The 18,672-nt window shown below is 38.0% G+C and overlaps 1 protein-coding gene across 1 annotated transcript in view; it reads right to left on the bottom strand.

Annotated features, from left to right (window-relative positions):
* The window catches only part of LOC107270796, a 35,892-nt gene extending 20,209 nt beyond the window's left edge, over positions 1–15,683 (bottom strand). Inside the window, exon 1 of the mRNA XM_025088134.1 lies at positions 15,260–15,683. The gene's annotated coding sequence lies outside the window, so the exon portion shown is untranslated. The remainder of the gene's footprint in view (positions 1–15,259) is intronic.
* Between the last annotated feature and the right edge of the window lie 2,989 nt (positions 15,684–18,672).

Genomic DNA, 18,672 nt, shown 5'->3' with positions numbered 1-18,672 from the left:
CCCCCCGCCAATACACACAAATTCATGGATCCAAAAGTAACGTTCATGTCAGAGACGAACGAGGGGCCATTAGGAGGATTTTTGTTTGAAAAAGGAATACGGTAGGACGAGGAGAAAAAATTGCCCAATCTAATCCCCTATCGATCTGACAAGAATCCAAGAAGCACGGTTAGCATTCTCGTATGGGGTTTTACCCCTTTTTATTTTTAATGCGAATAGTCTCTACCTGCAATCGTTCGTATGAGAAATTGATGTTCTCGTTTATAATTTGTGTTACGGGACGACCTATGCTCATACATTTATAATAATAAAAATCGCCATAGTAGATTTTTCCCCCCACCGATAACAAATTACTAAAGTCACTCTGTGGAGTAATATTTGATACATATTTTTCTCAGTCACCGCCAGGGGCTGCGACGTTACCGACGGAGACGTTAGCAATCCTAACCTATCTTTTCGCCTAGGCGGCAACTTCCTACCTCGCAGGCTGACAAATCACCGCAGTACGTTTCTCGGCTTCCGGTGCAATAAACATTTCTGAAAACAGCCAATATAGCAAACGCACCGTTATATACGCCTCCCTTCGAGAACGAAGATACGAAATAAAATATCGTAATCTTATACCGAACCCTCCAAACGTACATAGAAGTAATTGCTGTCAACGAATCCTTCGCCGAGAGAACGTACACAATAGAACCCAAGGCTTTACATAAAGAGGTAACGGATAACATCCTTCCTTGACATTGCACAGAGAAAGATTACGTCTGACCAGGAAAAAACATAGTTGAACACAAAAGATAATATTACCTACTTATCGTCGAAGTAACATAGATATTCATATATTCCTATAGACTTCTAATGCAAATCCTTGTAAATTTACAGTATATGGTAATCGTAATGGACTGATTATTCAATATCGCGGACGAAAATTTATGTTCGATTTATCCATACTACGCTTTCGAAACTTCATAAGGAAGTGGCGTACCTGTTACTTATCACTTGGTGCACCACGTAGACCCAACTTTTCCAGACTGTATCATTTTTCTCGTTGCCGTGCGTGTCATGGCTATGTATATAGTTATGTGTGATTTACGTGCCAATGGATTTTCCTAGTTGGACCCCTGGAACTTAGGTGGAGATATCTGAGTCCTGGTTGAGGTTATGTACGACCAAGGGTGAAACAGTCTAGAACATCACGGCTTAAACTCGGAGAGGGTTTCTGCGTGCAAGTACCGGCGTTCTACGAATTCGATGTACTTTATTTTTAATTTTCTAAACAATGCACTCCTTAGCAAATCGCACGCGGGTGTCTATAAAATTATGAAAACATATGCTAAAACAGAAAAATTATGTGTAATTCATTGCCTTGCATATGCATACTTTCTATCAAACAATTTACGTAGTGACGCCTGTGAATTACCAGAGACTTCATTGTTTATAATATCTCAAAAGACTATTAGATACGATAAAATCATGTACCTAGAGTATTCATATACGAATCCGCACTTGGTAAGTTTTTAAACTGTATATATAAGTATTCAAGCCTACGTACGAGTTCGCAATGAATTTTTCACGAGGACAATAATTCTCAATCGTTTCAGTGATACAATTTATGGTAAATTCACGTTCATAAGGCGTGTACTGTATATTCGCACAGTTTTAAAGCCGAAGTACAGATTCTTATATATACGTATCTTTATATTATCTACTAACAAATTTTCCCCTTGGGAATACGTTCGGAGGGTGAATAAAGGAAAAGCGAATTTTTGCCATTCGATGAAACGTTATTTTCCTACATCCTCGCGTACGAGGATTGTAGGAAGGAGAGAAGACGAAGATAGACGAAGGATTGGAATAAGCTAACAAACAGGAATTCTTTTGTTTCAACTCTTCGGTCATCGATTCTTCATCGATTACTATCGATCCTTCTTTTTTCCGCTACTCGCGTAGGTACACGCATGTCATGGAATTTATGGAATCGATCTTTTCTCTCTTTTATATTGTCTGCTATAAGATTATCGTACTTGCCTTACTTCTTCCTCGTCTCTACGTATTTGCAGCCTCGCTCGCAATTCGACTACCGATAATTTCATAGTTCGCGAAATTAGATTGTATTCGTGGAACTGTACGAGCGGCATTTTGATAACCCAAGGAAACTTAAGGAACCCCTGAAGTAAAGGAATCAAAGACAATTCATCCCCCCCTCTCATCCATCTGAGGGTCTACGGTAAACTTCGCAAAAATTTGTTTGCACTTCCTTCCCGACGGGATCCCTTATCTTGAATTCTGGTACTGTGCGAATAGAAAAAAAAAAGATAGACAAAAAAGTAAGATAAGAAACAGAAACTACACGATCCCGATGCGATAGCTCCGCGAAGAGCTATCAAGTTTATCGTACTTGAGAAATCTTGGTTGACTTTCCTATAGCCACTACTAAATCTTCAACCACCTACTAGATACCGGAAGTTATAGCTCTTTCGAATTTTACTGAAGCACAGAGTCACGATTGTCATAGTACTTTTTTTAAGTATTCAACGAGTCATTGAAAAGACTTAAGCGAGACACCTATCTAACGTGTACGCTGAAAAACTGTATATGTATATACTTTTGAACGTGACGACTTCTTGGCGTCCCACAAAGTGTCTTTACAAAGTCCTGACAGGACATAGTAGTGGACTTATATATGAGATTCAAACGAATGGTCAAAGGATGCTTTCGAATTCAATTTCCAGCCTCCATATTTCATGAGGGTTACTCTTTTTCCAGAATCTATCTGTATATGTACGGTGTACGCGAATATGTATAGTCGATTGCCTCGAAAATCCGTCTGGTTATTGATGTCCAGTGCTTCACCATATTCTTACTTCCCCATTTCCTAAAGCCAATGTCATGTCCGCTATGAATTGATGCTGAAGAGCACAATTCAAAATGGGTTACAATACCTTAATAATACTTCGACAATGGGTTAGATCCTTCTGTTATATCTGGCGTTATGCCACGATTCCTTTTTAAAAAGAGTCCAGGGAGCCTTCGGTGAAACTGAATAGTTTCCAGAACAATCTTAACCAGACGACGGATTGTACATTGACTAAGCTTGTTAAACATTCGCGATTCAAATAATTCTACCCGGATCGATCCGGAATAATAATTCCTTACCGGTATAATAAATACTCGAGTCAAAGACTTTACGGTGTTCGCTATAGCGTTACCCGACGCTCCTCGAAATACAGCATAATATCGCGGTGAGAGTAATTTCGATAAATGAATATTGACGAGTAGTCGAGTTTGACCTTTGACCGGAAAAATTTTATATTTTTCATACTCAAGTAATCGGATAAAATTGAATTTCAGATACACCATTGAATCTTCAGACTCGAGTATGCTGCTAAAGAATTCTCAAGTTTTCTGACCCATTCGAAAGGTCCTAAACTGTCAAGAATCTCTATGCCCCACGTGTAGTCATATTACTAACATCACAGTACAGCATTGTAGCTATATATGAACTTTCGTGTGTCACCTATACAATACACGGTAAGTCGAGTATGCCTAAGTTTTCCAAGATTGCTCGCGTCGTTTCGCGTTACGTATATCAGACACGTGAAAAGGGTTAGACATGATCGTTAATGTAAGTCGTTAAATATTGCAGGCTAGATTTGACACTCGTTTTACCGTAAAATCAAAATGACAGATTTCGCCAATAACCAGAGCCCGTTTGATTCGCGCGAAAGGAGTTTTAACGTAGGGAATTCCCAGAATTCAACGTCAGTTTTTATTGTCTTGCCGCAGCTTAATTTGACTTGTAGACGCGCAGTGCTTCTAGCCCTTTGTCACGACGCCGTTTGCCCAGCCTGCCCTAGGCCAACCCTTGGCACTTAACTCCGCTGCAGGACTCCTCGACGAAACCAGTGATATTATTGTGAACTTGGGTTAACAATGTTGCCGGGACCGTTCCGACGTCCCGACGAAGCATTCCAATAAAGCCAAGCATCGATTTCAGCTTAATCACCGTAGGTGCCGTGCGCCTCCTTTCTCACTGGGCCACAACCACCATTTATATATGCCTGTTATGTCACGAAGCCATAAATTGACGTGTACCAAAATGGTCAGAAAACGAGGGTAAAGCTAGGCCACGATACGGTGGCCTAACGAGGTACAATAATTGTCGATAATTTGAGGAAACCGTCACTTACCTATGGCTCTGAAAAACCGTAGTCACGTGATCCGAAGTCCATACATAAGAACGTATTAAATATCGGTTCCACGTGGAATATTCTTTTATGACTTCCCTCTGGATATCATTTTCCCTTTTCCATCCTCGAACACGGTTCCCCTTTAAGCATTAAGGAAAATTACCCAAAATCTGATGTCCCCGAGTGCCTCACGGATATGAGGTTGCGTAAAACTACTAGTAAATAAAAAAAAAGAGCCCACACCTTTTTCGTTTATCCTCAAATCCTTCTTACCTCGCCTCACACTTCTGGGCCGCCGTTTTATTAGCCCTTCTTCAAATTTTTTTATCGATCCTCTCAACCTGGCGGAACGAATATCGAAATCGTCCGACCCCGATCGGCGTACCGTATCCGCTTCTCTGATGGGGGGATACGTTATTTAAAAAAAAAATTATTTTATTTATTCTCTGTTTTCATTAGCCCATAGACTACATCGGAAACGCACCGAAGTTAGTTAATTGATATTGAAAATCGTATTGGACGAGATCGATCTAATAGTTCATCATGATTTCATGTGCCGCAACCGCTCTTAGTATCTCATAACTAATGCAGCCAGCTTTTCATCCTCGTTAATCGAGGTACGGTTGAACTTTCCTTCGACCCAGAGATCCGAGTTCCTATTTTGCTGTTATCGGACGACCGATTCGCTGATTAGAAAACTTGCCGTTTGATTATAAACCAAGATAATACATTTGATAGGGTAATTTTATCTACAAGAGGAAATAAGACTGGAGAGAAAAGATTATATTTCTCCTACGAGAGTCTCGCACTTATCGACCTCGATGTTCCGCCATCTTATAAATGCGTGTTCACGCGTAACAGTGGTTATTATGTGAGACGCGCGAGATAATAAACTCACGTATACATACGTGACTTACGTTAAAAGCACTGTGGCGACGCCTAGCGGCGCCTTTATGAAACGAAGATCTTTACGAAAACTCTAATGCTTTTATATGGGATTTAATCTCTTGCTGTGAAATTATTGCAATTAACCTGAATAGGTAACTATCATAGGTATATAACTATATTTATATAATAAATTACTCGATTTCACCTATACTACGTTTTCATGGGGAAGAGGAGAGGTTTATTCGAAATATGAATACATTCAGCTGTCACTGATGATACCACGTGATAGACCATTCGTCGTTCCATAAAATTTGAGTATCGTTGATACTCGACAAATACTCGTCAAAATAAAAGTAAATCATTATTCGATTTTATTAAACGTACAAACTATAGGTGTCTAGTGACTGACGTTTCAGTCACTTACAAATTTACAATTACAATTACAATTACAAATACAACAGGCAATTACACGCTAGGAAAATGAAACGACGATAGTGTCATAATAAAAGGGATAATCTAAAAATCTCTTTCTGAAATAAAGTCGTGATAGCAATGAGAATCGCTCGGAAAAAAAGAAATAAAAAGGAAAAATGATACTATCGAAAAGTTATCCAAAGGGCAGTTTTTAAAAATTTTCAATAACTGAAAATGAACGTGATGCTCGCACGTATGGCCAAGTAAAAAAAATAAAGATGGCGTATGAAGAAAAAGAATAATGTAAAAAAAGAAAAAGGGTTCCCTCATATTGAAAACAATATAATGGCAGAGACGTCAAAGCACCTCGTGGCTTTGAGCGTCAACAAATAAGAACTGAGTCAACGGCGTCTCAGACAACAGCGTAAAAATATACTGGCTATCAAATTTAGGCAGACATCTCCGTTGCCGATCTGCCAAGCATAAAATCATAGAGAAACTCGAGCATCGCCAGTTAGAAAGTCATAGGCATCGTGCACCCTCTCGATAACCGGATATCCTTTCTCGACTGTGAAAGAACTTTTCTCACACAGAATCGACTAACTTTATGGCGTCTTTCACCGTTAATCCATTATGGCGTCGCGTACAAAGGGAATGAAAATATCGGTAATGTCTGCCTCAAAGCCTCTCTCACTATTCAATCCGATCATTGACTGTATCGAATTCAGTAAGCTAAATTTAGACTAAGCCATTATAATCCTTGGAGTATACCTCGAACGTCATCAGAGAACAATGCCAGTCGAGATGCAGGAGCTTCCAGTACTGCAGTACGATAACGATAACAGGAATATGACAGACCCTCGAGAATATCCTTGTAACGGAGACGACAGAGTTGTGCCATAGTAACGGATAGATATAAGTTATACGAATTAAAATATACCAAATACAATCTGTATAACGACAGTCTCTTTTAATATAATAAAAATACCCAGCGACAAGATCAAACATGATATTTTCAAAATCAAATCGTCACCCTTCGCTCACTCCGTCTACATATTTCTGTATCCATAAAGATATATTTTCCACCATCAATGTAAAGTTAGGTTCACTTTGTAAATTACTGAAAGCGTCCGTAGAACCTATTATAGTATTGTATGAAGCTCATAATTTCGAAGTAAATTCTACTTAATATTAATTGAACGCTTTTAGCTGGGATGCTAAGATAATATAAGGGTGAATGGGTAAAGGACGCACTTTTATCGAAGATATAGTATTTCAAATTTGAGGATTTGTGTACATACCCTTCGCACTATCTGTTTAGTATCCAGCACATGATGGACATTGAGGTTAGAGTAGCGTCCCGACGGCTAAACTTCTTTGCGTTCAGACTGGAATCACATGGAACTCAACCTCCGATTCGATGTCAATGCAAATAAACGGAGTGGCTACGTGATTCTAACAAACTCCACGACATTCCGTATACTGACTTGGATCACCAGTTCACTGCGTATACTATTCACTCGTTTGTCTTCCTACCAGACACACGCAAGGCCGCTCCTAGCGCCCGCCATAACAATCTGTTTCGTAAACATTACCTCCTTGCACGGTACGACGTTGCGCGACAGAAAAAGCTTGGCGTCCTTTTTTCTTTTATAATAGACAAAATGTTTTGAGATTTCCTATGAATTTTTGAAGCAAGATACGTCTCTTATTGTCATTGTGTTTAATTATAATTGCTCTTTCGATAATAACCATAGTAGCTACATAATTCTTTGTATGTTGTTGTTGTGCTTAAAATGCAATATTATCGTGCTTTATTAACCATTAATTTTTCTCGTGCTGTAGCCAGACATAAAAGAAACCAAAGGTTTTCATCTTCGTCGAAATTAATAAGTTTCCCGTAAGGTACAGTATGTTCCTGGGAAGTTCCTGACAGCCCAAGTAAATTTCCTTGCACAGTATAAGAAATACTTTTAATCCTAGGAAACTTCTTTGAATTTACAGACTTGTAACGAGACTCTTGATAAGTCAAGAAAAGTTGATGCTGTTCGTTGTTTAATTGATGTTGATGCTGTTCGTTCGCACCTTAATAGAAATCTGATACAACATTTGTCGAAGAAAGTGTTCCTGGATTCTCTCGATCAGTGTAATCCAGAAAGAGAGAAACCTAGTAGCTCTGAAGTAACGGAAGTGAGATAGATGCATTAGATTTTCAAATCTATGTACTGTTACTAGTACCAAAAAATTCACCAGGCTCAGATGCGACTGACAAAATTTTAATAACCAACCGAATCGCTTAACCGTAAGTCCAGTTACCATCAGAGCAATTTAAGATAGCCATGAATCACTTGAGCTCCTATCTACAAACTGGAGCAACTGTTACTGCCATTCCTGTACTTTGTCGCAGAAGCGGATCGTGATAGAAGTGCTTTGTACAGTTTAAGACAGACTATAAACATTTTGTGATAACGAACCACTCCGTTTTTATTTTATACAGTATAAATGCGCCTCGTGATTTCTTTTCTGCTAGTACAAAGTAACAGCAGCAGTAATAAAATTTATAGTAAAAAAAAAAAATAAAAGTATGTCATATCATTGAGAGGAATTTAACTGTTACTGTAAAAAAGAAATCTTCTAAAGCTATATGCTATTTCTGTTATTGATTGTCGTTAGAATTAATATGCACAAAGTTTAAAAATTTATAGGAATACGTCCTGACATTTTATTACACAACATAATTCTTTACCACGTCTGAATCACCTTTTGGAAGTAAAACTAATTGCTATCGACAGCTTCGAGTTCGTGAAACGATGCCTCTAGTGAAAGAATCTTCCCGTCCGAAGCAGACGTCGATTTGCTATAGAATTACTGGAAACGCCATTAATTACCGTCATTAGGTGTCATCCGAATGTCAGAAACAGCTGAGTGCATCTGATAGAGAAAAGCAGGAATGTTTCAGAGAAATAATTCACGGTCAGTGTTTTTCTTCCCGATGAAGATACAAATTTACTGGCTGTAAGCGATATCGGATATCCGTATAAGCGAAGAGCTATCAGTGAAGAAAATTAATGTGAAAATACAAATTCACTGTAGCATTTACATACCAAATGATACCACAAAGGTGATCCCTTTTCTTTGAGCATTCTTGAAAGTGCAATTAGCAAGAGAAAACGCGGCCTCGGATAACAGTTGGGTAAATTCCAGGCTTATTCACAATTATCCGACACTTTATACTGATAGGTACACAGATGCTCAAGCCCTATTTGGAATATCAAGCAAGCTGTGTATTTCGCCTTTTTAAAATTCTTTTTACATTGCACAATCCACACGGACTGGCGCAACCCGCATTATATGAACTACTGCAGGTCGCTCTATCCCAGTACAGTGATACTTAGCATGCGGGGGGTTTATATTAAAACGAGTGTGCAGTAATGACACTGATGAAAGTACCGAGAGTTTTCGTTTATACCTTGAAGAAGAAAATATGAAGAAGAGAAATTCAAGGTCCATCGATTTACTATTTTAAGGAAAAATAAGCCAAGCACAGCCTGTTACCTTGACTTCCATTACTATTTTTATATACGTACACATACCTAAGGATTATTTGAGGTTGGAAACGTTGAAAATCGTTGCGGCGACGTTTAACCACAATTTATGGCTACTTTTAAGAAGGCTTTATAGCGAGGAAAGTAGGTTGAAAGTGGTCAGCTTTGGTCAGCTTTATAGGATATTCCAATTCTAGTGGTGCCAGCCTTACTGCACTACTAGTCGAACGTGCATTCTTACAGGTTCGCTCAATTCAATCAATCGACTTCACCCTCTTGGTTCAAGTATTCAGGTAGTCATGCCGAAGTGCTTCAAGTATACGATATCATTCGTAATTCATTAAAGCACTCGGTTTCTAACGAATGGACAATCCAGTGAATGATATTTACGCCCTCTGTAGAAACTGTTTCCTGTCTTTGTTCCTCCGCTGAAAAATCCATGTGAGTTCTTATCTAACTTTCGACCGTCGCATTTCTGTCGCTTTACTCCGACTGTGATTGGCTGTCGGTGTCGTCAGTCGACGAGTGTGAAGGTAGGCACAGTTTGAAAAATAAGCTAACCGCTTCAGTGAAATGTTGGTTGACGTTCGTGAACGATAAAGAATATTAAAATAAGATGAGTGGATATGATACTGGATAATTGAATTTTTAAAAAATGCTCATTATATGGCAAAACGGGTTTTTTGGTTTAGAAATATATGCAACATTCGAGAAAGCGAAATGATGGTTGGTTATAGATAGAAAATAATTTTGATTTCGAACTAAAGTTGTTGATTTTCAAAGCCGTTGCTGTCCTTCAAGAGAGACTGATCGGTTCAGGACTAGTTTAGAACTAATGTTGTGTGATTGTGATATATTCGTCATGTTTAGGAATTTGCCAACTGATTTGCGAAATGAACTGATTGATTCGATATTTCGTTGGTTTTAGAAAAAAAAAAGTTCTATTTTTCGAAAATAGATATGCAGTAAAAAACTGTATTTGTTCAGAGCCCTGAAGCGCTGCTGTGTTTTATCGCGCACGAAACGGGCGTGTTGCTCTATTTTATGGAAAAAGACAATAAAACTTAAAATAACTAACCGACGGTAGTTCATTGCAGCTTCTTAACCACCACACGCGATTAATATCCTTTGTGTGAAAACGCGACGGGCAGGCACTTGACCAAATAGCTGAGAACAACAAAGAGGTCGAGGTAAAAACGATCTTAGGTAACCTCCGTAGGTTTTCAAAAAAGTCACCATTTTATACAATACCATTGTAGGTAGCTCGGTATGAGTTCTTACGTTACTTCAACAACCCACGCGTCCTTATAGAACTTTATCACACATTTTTTCATAATTTTGTTTTCTACGCCCACGAAATGTAAGAACTCACCCACTCATTAGGAACGCAATAGCATTTCTAGGGATTTTTTTTCTATACCAATTTTATCCCAGGGAATTTCTTTAATGTCACAAACCTATTATCTTACGTACTCTCACGCAACTCTGAACAATGTGTATTACATTAAATTCCGCATCAGGATTTATCATCCAGTAGTAAAGACATTTTTTAGTTGATATCAAATTATCATCACTGATAAATGTCTCCCCACAATATTTCATCATCCTCATCATCATCCCTCGTGCGATTTTCGACTTTTCAGGTATTTCCAACAAATATCTCAATTTCCGATGTTGTCGAATTGACAACGGTCATTTCATATTTTTTTTTTCCGAATACCAACGGTGCGAGTATACCGTACAAGAAAAATCAATGAATCAATCAACGTTGCCAGCAGCTCATATCAAACGTACTTATAATATTTTTCTCAAATATCAACTCACAGTGGTCCAATGAAATTCTTAACGCAACTGCGTAGCAAAATAGCAACTGCAGTTGCAGATTTTTTTACCTGAATACGAAAAAAGACAAAAAAAACGGTACAAGTAAACTTTTTACATTTGATTCCAGGACTTCTCGTTTCTCTTTCGTATCTTCTGAAAGCCACCCGTCCACGCGTTACACACTATCGTCAAAAAATATCGCGCGCACATACACCCTCCTATCTCCGCGACCCACCCCTACCCGCTCTGGACCGTTTATTAATAATAACTTACAAGCCTCGACCTCGGTTCAGAGGTGCGCTTCATTTTTCAAGATCGTCGTAAAGTCAAGCCTCATAAGATGTAAAAAAAAAAACCTGAGCATCGTCTCTAACAAGATTACCCAATTCCCACAAAATTATTATCCATACATAAATTCCCAAAAGTGTATCACGAAGACTCGCCACTGTCTCTAAGTCTAGTTACGAATTTCACGAATAATAGTTTCTCGGACGTGAATCGTTCGTCCTCTTATCAAATAATAGTATTTTATCTATCTAGTACGAATGCACAAATCACACGAGTCATATTCATTCGTACCAGTTGGATAAAGTAGTTTTCGTAACGAATGCTCAAAGAAAACGCCGTCTGGCTTTTTTTTACGAAAGATAGCACTGTTAACCAGCCTCAAAATAGTACATTATGACACAAGTGCGGAAAGTTGATGATTCCTGACGAGTGACGACTCACACGAGTAGGAATCATCAACCCGCCCGCGTATCATATACTGTTTTTTGCAACAATGTACGGAAAGTTCGCAGGATATGCACCAAAGAGAAGCACGAAATGGCCGATTCTTCATGAGTTCAGAGTGTGCGGGAATCATAACATTCCCGCACGAGATATCATGCGGGAATGCTATGATTTCCGCACACTCTGAACTCATCAAGAATGGACCATTTTGTGCTTGTTTTTAGTGCACAAACTGTATACTTTCCGTACAGCGTTGCAAAAATATTTTTAATAGGTTTCCCCTTCCTTCAAAATATTTTAGATGTCTATGACGTCACTATCATACATCTTTAGCTAATTTTATAGTAGTTTGTCCAAAAAATAATATTTTAGAGTGCCCTCTGACGACACATTACGGGATATTCTTTGAGCATTTGGTAGAAAAATATTTTTGTACTCAAGCTGCAAGTGTCTTCTCGAAACAGAGGATGGTTTTCGTGTACCAACAGATGTAGAGGCATCTAACAGACAGACAGGATGAGTGAGATATTTCAAAAGGGATATGTTTTTTGTAAAAAATTTATTGCACGATTCTATGTAGCGACAAGCACGTCCCATTGTCCCTCCTCCCGCACCTCCCTCCTCTTCTTTTTTATCCATGTGCATCAGCCGGATACTAGTAATTTTTTTCCCTCCCCTAACCTAACCTCTTCCTCGCTCTCATGTACGGAAAGAACTTGGATGGAGCGGATAACCACTGCTAGTGGTTCAGAACTTCCGAAACTTAAAAAACACAGTAATATTTATATATATATATATATATGGAACTATATATATACTATGGAACTATATATATATATACACAGGGTCTTCGTTATGAAACGCACTGTAGTAACACTGTTACATTCCTTTTCAAATTCTAATGAATACGTGTATTTTCATTTTTTATTTCATATATCAAAATTTCGAGATAATCAAGGTTGAAGTTGCAGTAATGCGACCAATCAGAACGCGTTTAAGCGGAGCGTAGATGACGTCGCGATTATGAAACGCACTGTAGTAACACCGTTGCATTCCTTGTCAAATTCTAAGGAATACGTGTATTTTCATTTTTAATTTCATATATAAAAATTTCGAGATAATCAAGGTTAAAGTTGCTGTAATGCGACCAATCAGAACGCGTTTAAGCGGAGCGTAGATGACGTCGCGAGCCAGCCCGCAAGGCCAGCTTACAGGAGGACAATAACACTAAGAGTATCGTCTCTTGTATCTTACTCAATTACATGCAGATAAACAGGGACACAACGACGATACTCTTAGTGTTATTGGCCTAGTGTAAGCAGGCCTTACGGGCTGGCCCGCGACGTCATCTACGCTCCGTTTAAACACGTTCTGATTGGTCGCATTACTGCAATTTCAACCTTCATAATCTCGAAATGTTGATATATGAAATAAAAAATGAAAATACACGTATTCATTAGAATTTGAAAAGGAATGTAACAGTGTTACTACAGTGCGTTTCATAACGAACACCCTGTATATGCATGTACTGTAACCGTGACATAGGACTAAACTGTCATAGATTTCGTATGAAGGAAAAAACTACAAGACGATTCGAATATATAAAGTTTACAGTAGCGGACGAACGTCGTCGTATTTACTGTTTTTCAAGGGCCAATGAAACTTTCTCTTCCCTTCCTGTCCCCCTCCCCGTTTCACCGTCCTTGTTAGTATGTCCTTTAAACTTTTATATATTTGCCCATACCCGCGATTTCTTCTCCATTCGACGTTTCCTCGAATATTCCTGATATCGGGAAATCGACTATATATTTTATACGAAGGTAAGTCCACTCGAGATATATTCAAAGAAATTTACGAGGTTATTTCCTAAGGAAAGTCCGAGCTTTAAAATATCCCTTATATTTTTATATTAAGTTATATGATTCTGGTATCTATAATATAACGCCGGAGGAATTCATGACTTTACGTACCGAAGAAAAAATAAAAGATGGCCGAGTTATTTACGCATCAGGCATGTCTTTGTATTCATTTAAAACAGAAATAACCGACGCATAAACTACGAAATACTTTAGTAATAAATGGATCCCTTTATCGTCAAGTTTGCAACTTTTCAATGCCGACGGTGCGACTTTTAAGTTAGAAGATTCCAGGGCGTTAGTCTTTGGTTTGGCAGATCATAAATTATTCTAAAGAAGTGGAAATCCTTACGACAGTTGGTGGGAGGTAGCTGGATGGCTTGGGTTTAGGGATGACGGGACGGTAAGCAATTAAAAATAAAGGATAAAACGGAGAGAGCGGACTAAGACTTTCCCCTCAGGAATATTTAAGTATTTTCAGGAAGAGGGCTAAATTCTTGGTTATACAGTAGTGCTAACCGATTTTATACCAGAGAATGATTTAGTAACGCGAAGGTCGGATCTTGACTGGCTCTCAGAGTGGGTACCCCCTCTTTCAACCGCCCCTGGGATCTAGGGAAATACAAATTGGAACGTGCATTACTAACTGAACATTGAGAAAGATACGTACGGAATTTCAAACAGTGGCAGCAGCTATTTCAAAGACGTTTCCGATCCTCCGGGATCTTCTGACATCGAGAAACTTATTAACTCTGGTTAATTGTATTCGTAGGGCATATATTTTCTCCAGTTTTGCGATTTCGTCGAAGCTCTAACAGCATGCAGCAAAGCAATATGCTAAATAAATTGGACATTTTATAATTGGAAAAACTAACGAAAGATGTCGGCTCTTGCCATTTGTGAAACAAAGGATTGAAAGTTAAAAGCTGTAGGGGCTGAAGGGTACTTGACAGAAGTTGCAAAAGTTTCATCTAGTAAACTAGCATAGTTATGCCTTGTATATTTCTTCACGCATATTCGCATAAAAAGCAGTGAAATTAGTATACCGTGATATTCAACGAGTAAAATTGCACTAGGGATTTCCAAGAAAGAATTACCTCCCTACTATGTGTATGTATGTCTCACGTATCTCGACTGCTTGTGTAGATAAATACGGGCAACTTTCGAGTGTATGGCGACTTTAATTTTACAACTATGGTATCATTATTTTTCCTCCTTGCAACTATTATTCTGGAGTAAAATTCTACTGATAGTGTCAATTATATTAGGAGATATGACGGAGCATACTGATTATAATCTCTACAGACATAAAAAATTTTATTATTAAACCCAGTAGTCTCACTTGAGAAATTTGGTATTAATTTGGTATTAATTCCCAAATTAAAATTTGGTATTAATTACCAAACGAGAATTCGAAAGACTCATTCAGTTTAGCTACCCTGACTAAGAAGCCGTTCTAACAATTCAAAAATTCCAACAATTAACATGTGATGGAACGATGCTATCTGAACGCTGTCAATTCTATTTGCTGCTTGTAAACAGTGAAAACAACTTGTTTAAGAAATATGACAAAAGAAATACGATTCAACCTTAAAATCCAAGGCAATTTTCGCTCAAGATACTCGCAGGGAGAGAAGGAATATACAATATAAGTTATTATATCTCTAAAGAAACATTAATAAAGTGTATCAACGTGATATTCAAACTTTCAATGTAAAAAATAATCTACTACTTATCATAGCTTCAAACAAATGTCTTCGGTAAATCCTATGGTATATAAAGTATTATTCAGCATAAAAATGTCACTCACTCAATCTCCACTCACGTTAACGTCTTTACAGTCAGGAAGAATATTTCACATCCTCATCCCTTAAACGCACTGTCTTTTTATCACGTTCGCGAACAGGCACCGTTTAAACGGAAGCAGCAGCAGCTACAGTGAAAACCAGATGAGAGACGCGCACCTCGCGCTGTCCGGTATCGAACTGAAGGCAGCCCGTCGTTTTCGCCGAGCGCTGATTCCGAGCGCCAGGAGAAACGTCCCGGGGACTCACGCGGGCTAACCCCCGCGTTAGACCTTCGCATAGGGATCCTACGTATAAGCCACCCCACAGTCTAGCGAAATATATTGTGTTCTTGTATCTTCACAGCCCTTAGAGGTTGCAACCCTGACACGTAGAATCGTAACGTTGGTATACAGTTCATAACAAGTCGCACCAGGAGTTTAGCAGCCAGAAAAAAATGGTGAGACAAATATTTTTTAAATCCCTTAAAATTATATACAAATATTTAACCTTACCATTTTCCTTGTCAGCTAACATTTCTGCAGATTTTCACAAAAGCTTCACTATCCATTTTGAGGTTATACACACACTTTCTCTTATACGTATTTCTTCATTGGATCCGGAAGACTTGAAACTCGCAGGGAATCACTTTGCTTTATTGCCTGTAGTTAACGCTAATCCTATATCCTGTCAGGAACAAACGTATAAGGGTTTACTGGCGTATAACTATTGCTCAACTATTCTATAGTTATCTACTAGACTCCTGCTTAACTGAAACGATAAATTGAACTGAAGTCGAGTCACGAAATAGGCGGGATACAAAGCCTATACTAGTAGCAGTAGTACAATTTAAGGTTAAACGGTGTCCTGAGGGATTTCAGAGAAAATTTGGTAGTCTAGAATCATGTTCAAATGTATCAAAGGATTTCAGATGAATCCCATAGAAAATGTAGAACGTAGATGGTTATACGAAATGAGTCTAGATAAGGAACGCGTATAACTAGAATTCCTCTTCATAGTATATATGTATAGTACGTACTTAAGATGTCTCTGCGCAGTATGCAGTTTGGGAGCTCCAAGGTATCTTTGACATTGCTTTTGTATACCAAGATATACAATATATATACTATATACGTGATTGAAGTTAAGGTTAAAAGTTTGAAAATAGAACGAAAAAAAAAGATGGCCGCGATCCTCTGTAAGAGGTCGTCTGCCTTCTACGAGCGTGCAATAACAAATAGCTGTAACAATCAATGGTAGTAAAAACACGTCCGACACTGTCGCGCATTGGCGCAACCATCATATTCCCTTTCCATGTTCGCCTCGTAAATTCCGACTGTTTTACCACAATCAACCGAACGACCATTTTTGTGAACTTTGCGTAGCCATAGATCTCTTTTACTCGAATCGTTCTTTGTTTCTCCAGCCAGTGTCTTTCTTTCATAGAAATTCTTACTAAATCACCGAAAAACCCCATCGACGAATGAACTAAGCTGAAAGGGACAGTGACCTACTTTATCTATGACCCTGAATTTTACAAAACTGACTTTAATGGCGAATGAGACTTGTACTTCTGCGTCTGTTTACGTATCTTATGTATTACGTCTCTTTATATGTATAATCCTATGCACTGTTCGTGGGCTGTGTATCTATATGTTCGTGCCATTTACAACGAGCGACAGAAGCATTCTTGTTATGTACTATTTAGGCGAGGCTAATTAATGAAAATTTTAATTCGGTCAAACGTGGAAATCAATGCTTTCAAAAAATTAACTGTATTTACAAGAGCTGTTTACTTTCTTTTCTGTTACCCGTCTCAACCTGACAATAGTTCCTGCGTGAAATGGCGAAATAACAATGTGTCGTGTTCTAGAATTTTTGTATTTGCATTTTTAAATGTATATATTTCTCTTTTTTACATAACGTATCTCCAGTAGATAATTCTGTCGAAAACTTAGCTTCAGCCACCGAACAGATATTGGTAAATAGGATCAACTTCCATGTATTCTACGTCTTAAATGTAATGTATGGCATTTTAAGCCCCTTCAGAAGTTGTATACTTGTTCAGAGTTTCTCCCGTGTCCACTGAGCCCACTAGTCGTCAGACACAAAGTCCCATAAGGCTGGCCCCTCTTAACTAGTATTGCCTTGCTGCTGTAACTTATACATATAGTGCATTCATGCTAAGTTTCTACTCACGTATTTCATAAACGTGCTATTTAACTTATCGTACCATATAGTACAATAACGTAGGTGCAAAATCCTGATAATTGCTTTGAATTAATTGTGACATTTGAAAATACTCAATCTCATAAATAGCAACGCGAACGAATCTGGTCTGTAGAAATGAATTTTGTAACTTTAACAGTAATAATAGAATTCGTAAGAAACTTTCAAAGGCGTGTCGCGATATTGATTACATTTTACTTCAGCTGACATAACTGACGAACAACTAAAACTTTCAGTAACTTCATTTTACCCTTGGGAACCTAAAAGCTAGCTAAAAGCTACCCTCACAGAAGGTTCGTTACCATTGCAGACATCGTCGTACCACAAGGTCCCGCTTGTGCAAAATACAACGCCACATTTCGATATATGAAACAAAGTAGTCGCAACGACAATAAATTAATGTTCGCTACATGTGAATTCTCCATTTTTTTTTTTCTATTGCATTAAGTAAAACGCCGCAGCCATATTTTCTATATTCCTTTTCAGATCGTTGCACCAACCACAAAGGCTACTATGTCCAATGCGAATCTCTACATAAAGACCGGAAGTAAAAGAAAAAATTAGGCCTTTTTGTTGAACAAAAAAGTGTATATATGTATATGTATACACAACATGTATATTCTTGATGTAATAAAATTGGAAAATAATTTTTGTTTATGATGCTTTTACGCATTAATTTAAAATTGCTAATAATAGCTCCTGAAGATTCGATTTTCTTTTTACTTTCCTCTCTCTCGTGAATTTTCTATGCGATTCTTTGCGACCACTTCGGCAATGCCTAATAATCCGATAATAAAAGTCTGATAACAGAAAACATTCGACCTAATTATTTTCGACCTTCATTGCATCAGGGACAACAAAAACTTTTGACAACGAAAATGTTCTATGTGTCCGGAACACGTAAATTTCGTGATGGCCATCTTTCTAATTTTCAAAGAGAAACAATTTTAAGCTCAGTTCTTATACCTCATTGAATACCCCTTCTTTATTTCGCAAGGCAAGTTCGTCGAATGTTATACGAGCATCGATAAACAATAAAAAAAGTACATTAATTTATTATTTTTTAAAAACGATCTTCTCGCTCGCACTTCGTTACATTTGCGAATACGAATTGACAGGAATTTTAAAGTTTGACAATTCTATTGTAAAACGAAACGTGATGCATGGTAAGAAAGGAAATTCAATTTTATCAAAACGATAGTTCTCGCAG

The sequence above is a fragment of the Cephus cinctus genome, unplaced genomic scaffold (assembly GCF_000341935.2).
Source record: "Cephus cinctus unplaced genomic scaffold, Ccin1 Ccin1_scaffold0839, whole genome shotgun sequence".
In the NCBI taxonomy this organism is placed as follows: domain Eukaryota; kingdom Metazoa; phylum Arthropoda; class Insecta; order Hymenoptera; family Cephidae; genus Cephus; species Cephus cinctus.
This window is presented reverse-complemented; position numbering and strand designations above follow the sequence as displayed.